We start from the raw sequence: 6000 nt of genomic DNA, 5'->3' as shown, positions 1-6000 counted from the left end.
CAGGAGAATAGGAATGAGTTCTTCTTTAAATGTTTGGTAGAATTCCCCTGGGAAGCCGTCTGGCCCTGGGCTTTTGTTTGTTTGGAGATTTTTGATGACTGTTTCAATCTCCTTACTGGTTATGGGCCTGTTCAGGTTTTCTATTTCTTCCTGGTTCAGTTGTGGTAGTTTATATGTCTCTAGGAATGCATCCATTTCTTCCAGATTGTCCAATTTGTTGGCGTAGAGTTGCTCATAGTATGTTCTTATAATTGTCTGTATTTCTTTGGTGTTAGTTGTGATCTCTCCTCTTTCATTCTTGATTTTATATATTTGGGTCCTTTCTCTTTTCTTTTTGATAAGTCTGGAGAGGGGTTTATCAATCTTATTGATTCTTTCAGAGAACAAGCTCCTAGTTTCATTGATTTTTTATTGTTTTTTTTTGTTTGTTTGTTTCTATTTCATTGATTTCTGCTCTGATCTTTATGATTTCTCTTCTCCTGCTGGGTTTAGGGTTTCTTTCTTGTTCTTTCTCCAGCTCCTTTATGTGTAGGGTTAGGTTGTGTACTTGAGACCTTTCTTGTTTCTTGAGAAAGGCTTGTACCGCTATATATTTTCCTCTCAGGACTGCCTTTGCTGTGTCCCACAGATTTTGAACCATTGTGTTTTCGTTATCATCTGTTTCCATGAATTTTTTCAATTCTTCTTTAATTTCCTGGTTGACCCATTCATTCTTTAGAAGGATGCTGTTTAGTCTCCATGTATTTGGGTTCTTTCCAGCTTTCCTCTTGTGATTGAGTTCTAGCTTCAGAGCATCGTGGTCTGAAAATATGCAGGGAATGATCCTAATCTTTTGATACCAGTTGAGACCTGATTTGTGACCCAGGATGTGATCTATTCTGGAGAAGGTTCTATGTGCACTAGAGAAGAATGTGTATTCTGTTGCTTTGGGATGGAATGTTCTGAATATATCTGTGATGTCCATCTGGTCCAGTGTGTCATTTAAGGCCTTTATTTCCTTGTTGATCTTTTGCTTGGGTGATCTGTCCATTTCAGTGAGGGGAGTGTTAAAGTCCCCTACTATTATTGTATAATTATTGATGTGTTTCTTTGCTTTTGTTATTAATTGGTTGATATAGTTGGCTGCTCCCACGTTAGGGGCATAGATATTTAAAATTGTTAGATCTTCTTGTTGGACAGACCCTTTGAGTAGGATATAGTTTCCTTCCTCATCTCTTATTATAGTCTTTGGCTTAAAATCTAATTGATCTGATATAAGGATTGCCACCCCAGCTTTCTTCTGATGCCCATTAGCATGGTAAATTGTTTTCCACCCCCTCACTTTGAATCTGGAGGTGTCTTCGCATCTAAAAGGAGTTTCTTGCAGGCAACGTATTGATGGGTTTTGTTTTTTTATCCATTCTGATACCCTGTGTCTTTTGATTGGGGCATTTAGCCCATTGACATTCAGGGTAACTATTGAGAGATATGAATTTAGTGCGATTATTAGCCTGCAAGGTGACTGTTACTGTATATTGTCTCTGTACCTTTCTGATCTACTACTTTTAGGCTCTCTCTTTGCTTAGAGGACCCGTTTCAGTATTTCCTGTAGAGCTGGTTTGGTGATTGCAAATTCTTTCAGTTTTTGTTTGTCCGGGAAGCTTTTTATCTCTCCTTCTATTTTCAATGATAGCCTAGCTGGATAGAGTATTCTTGGCTGCATGTTTTTCTCGTTTAGTGCTCTGAATCTATCATGCCAGCTCTTTCTGGCCTGCCAGGTCTCTGTGGATAAGTCTGCTGCCAATCTAATATTTTTACCATTGTATGTTACAGACTTCTTTTCCCAGGCTGCTTTCAGGATTTTCTCTTTGTCACTAAGACTTGTAAATTTTACTATTAGGTGACGGGGTGTGGACCTATTCTTGTTGACTTTGAGGGGGGTTCTCTGCACCTCCTGGATTTTGATGCTTGTTCCCTCAAAGCCATTTTTAAGGAAGAACACAGGAACTCTACAAATACAGTGAACCCTTTAACATCTACTCGGCCACAGCTATTGCAGACAGAAATGTGACTGACCAATGAGAGGTCACATCCATAAGCTGCTCATCAGTTCGTTACTGTCCTAGTAATGCTGTCAAACAGCCTCAGACCTCAGCAGGAGACACCGCCAGACTGATCTCCCCAGGCTCAAGGCCATGGCCTGCTCAAGCAGGTGCTCCTGTCTCACCTTGCCAGTGTTGGGGATGCGGGCCATTGGCTGATCTAGAATGGCCCCAAGTGGGATGCCTCAACAAGCCCAGCCAACAAGCCCAGCACCTCTTACAATGCAGTGTGGAAGCAAGAGGAGACCAGGAGAAGAGCAAGTCTGCTCCAAGCCCTTCCTCCAGCACCTTGGTGAGCACTCCACTGACCAAAGCAAATCTCATGGTCAAAGGCGGAATCAAGGGCCAGGAAGGCAGATCTGGCTTCACCTTCATGTTCTCCCCATTTCTACATGCAATTGTATCCGTAACTGAGACATCTTGCTTTCTTTCCATCTCATTTAATTTAAATATTAGCCGCATTTAACATTTTTACAATTGAGCTTGAACAACAGCTGCATAATTCAGATAGATGGAAATGTGAATTGAATCTATTTGCAACAGCGAGCCCTGAAATGCCCCTGGACAATGCTGTATGCAATGTGAGCCTCGACTATGTCTGATACCTTCTCCTTAAAGTGCCTTTGTAGCAGATGTCTTTGCTGCAAATGTGTTCACAGCAAGCATTTTTGCTGCACAACCAGCAGGGAAGCAATTTTGCCATAAAAAATTTAAAGGACTAAGAAAAATGGTCGGATGGCAGTTTGGTTTCATTTCTCCATTGACATGCTGCTCTCATCATCACAGCATGTAAATCTTAACCCCCACAGTGGCCCACAGAGTGGCGTGATTCCGAACTGGCATTGCCCATAGAGCTTTGGAACGGCTGTTGATGGACACGTTGGCAATATGCCAAGAGCAAACAACAGTGTGGAAGGCTTTCACACATGCCATGGAACTCAGTTACAAATATGTGTCCTGGTCTTTGGAAACTGATACTCCTCTTAATGAAGGATGGAATTTTAGTGGGAAAAAATGTGATGCCTAATGAGGAGACAACTCGACAGGGAAAAAAAAGAAGAAGAAAGAAGGAAAGAAAGAAAGAAAGTATGAACAAAGACATTAAAGACAAGTGTTTAGGTACAATCCAGAAAACCAAATCAGTTATATGCAGTGTTGTCAGGAATCTACACACATTGTAAGTGTATTCAAATATTTTGCACTTCACAGCAAAGTGTTTTGAATTTTGCTGTTAACTTTTCATGTTTCGTGGTGTCCTTTTCAATGAATGTGTCTCTTTCATTTTTTGTGATTTTATCTTTTATGGTAAAATTGCCTTATGGCCAATTAGGAACGTGGCGGAAGCGTTTGCTGCGAAAATGCTCATAGCCAAGATGTTTCTGGTGAAACTATAGCGAGCCCAGCTTGATGACTTGCCTTTTAATTATAGGAAATTTTAGCCTTTACAAAGATAAGTACTTTTTAAAGTGCTTTTCTAAATATTCTTCTCTTATCACTGAAATGCATGCCTGTATGCACAAATAATAATTGCAATAAGAAAATGTTAATAACGACCGCAGCTCACGTGTGAGCATGTATGCACGCACGTGCGTGCACACACACACACACACACACACACACAGACACTACTCTTGCCTGTGGATAGAAAGTACCAGGTCACTGATGAAACAGACGATAACTCTTTCTTTATGCACACTTATAAGACTGCGTTCATTTTATTTGTGTTGTAATTATACTGTGACATTACTCTGCATCTCGTTCTGGGTTTGCACATCTTATTTCCAGAGAGTGGCTTCATATTTGAAGAATGAAATTCTTTTCTGTCCTGTCAGTCTAAAATGACTTTGAATCGTAAATGGATCTCACGTGGTCTGCCTTTAACACACTCTTTTTTGTTGTTACATCATGATGGACTGTTACAGCATGATGGACTGTATCGGTCACATGAATTATGTAACAAATGCCCACCTGTATAGCATTGGGCACACTTTCTATCCACAGGCGAGATCAGAAGAAAGAAATGATTATATCATTAGAGTCTTTTTTTTTTCTTTAAAGTGGTAGCTGTGGCTGATTTAGAAAGGTGTGATTTAAAAGTGGTGGCTCGAAGTAGGGCGTAAGAAATTGTTCCTGCCAGGAAACAGACCAGGCTCTGCTTCTCACTTCCCTCCCCCTTCCACGTGTTTCAATTACCGGGAAGGTTAATGGTGCCGAACAACAGACCTATGAAGGCACCTTTCATTACCTTCAGCGTCAGAAGCCCCCTGAGCCTCTTTGCCTGTTTATGGGGAAAGACAGAGTGTTCTCTCAGACACCAGAGAGCATGAGAACTGACTTCTCACAGCCAAGCAGAACTTTGCCAACATTTTCTGGAAAACAATTCTATCCCTTTCAGAGCCAGCCTGGAATGTAATTTGAACTCGAGTACAAAGCAGAACGTCCTTTAAGATGAGCTATGAAATCCCTTAATCTTGTGAAATCAGCAAACTGCCTTCTACATTGTCCCACACATGGTCTCCAAAAACTCCTTAGTTACTAATCAACCAGAGTAGGCAAGTAGGGTGTCTCTGAATTTTTTATACTGAGTTAGTAAAAATAAGTGGGATGTTAAAGACGTGAGGGCCGTGATGGGCAGAATGCACAAGGCATCTGCAGCGTACCGTGATGCTGTCACCACTGACGTGCAAAGCATCTTACGGCTGTCCTTTGTGACCTCTCCTCCTGAAATACCACCCTCCATGCAGCCTCCATTGGGATTAACCTTACGTAGAAATAATCAGTACCTGTGAGCAGGGCAGGTTTTCAGGGAATGGAAATGAACTTCTGAACCCCAGAATCTCTCTTGTTTCAGCACAGACTTGCTAATACTTAGCATAAGACAAAAACCTTGTTTCCTTTTCCTCATTATCATTTCAAACATGTAACAAAGGCAACTCACTGAAAGGCAGGCAGTGTTGCCTTAAAATCCCCCTCCTCGGATCCTCAGCTTTGATCTGGGGAAGGACATCAAGCCCCAAGGAAGGGTGACATGCGCAAAGAAAAGATCGCTGGAGTAGGGTTGCCAGGGAAAATGCAACATGCCTACATTAATTTGAATTGCAGAGAATCACATAGTTTGGGGGGGGGGCATACGTATTCTAGACATAAATCTGGCAACTCTACATCAGGTGTACTGAGGAGATGATTTTAAAAAAGAGGTCATGGAGAACATCTGAGATTAACATGATACTTCACAGTTCTGTCTAGGGCCAAGGTCATCAAACTCTGGCCTGAGAGCCAAATCTGGTTTGCCCCTGTTTTAATAATGTTTTGCTGAGGAGCACCTGGATGGCTCAGATGGTTGAGCATCTGCCTTCGGTTCAGGTCATGATCCCAGTGTCTGGGATTGAGTCCCACATTGGGTTCTCTGCTCAGTGAGGGGCCTGCTTGAGATTCTCTCCCTCTCTGTCTGCTGCTCCTCCCCCTGCTTGCATGCGCACTCTCTCTCTTTAAATAAATAAGTAAATAAATTTTTTTTAAAAAAATGATGTTTGGAGGCACCTGGGTGGCTCAGTCATTAAGCATCTGCCTTCAGCTCAGGTCATGATCCTGGGGTCGTGGGATCCATACCTGCACTGGACTCCCTGCTCTGTGGGAAGCCTGCTTCTCCCTCTCCTGATCCCCCTGCTTGTGTTCCCTCTCTCACTGTCTCTCTCTCTCTCTGTGTCAAACAAATAAATAAAATCTTTAAAAAAATAAAAAATAAATAAAAAACAAAAATAAAATTAAAATTAAAAATTAAAAAATGATGTTTTACTGGAGATGCACTCACACACTATACTCACATTGGGTATAGTCTAGGGCTGCTTTCATCCCACAATGCCAGGGTTCAGTAGTTACAACAGATACAATATGTCCTCCAGGGCCTAAAATATTTACC

This window comes from Meles meles, chromosome 13 (assembly GCF_922984935.1).
Source record: "Meles meles chromosome 13, mMelMel3.1 paternal haplotype, whole genome shotgun sequence".
In the NCBI taxonomy this organism is placed as follows: domain Eukaryota; kingdom Metazoa; phylum Chordata; class Mammalia; order Carnivora; family Mustelidae; genus Meles; species Meles meles.
The sequence above is the reverse complement of the archived record's forward strand: the minus strand, read 5'-3'. Positions refer to the sequence as shown.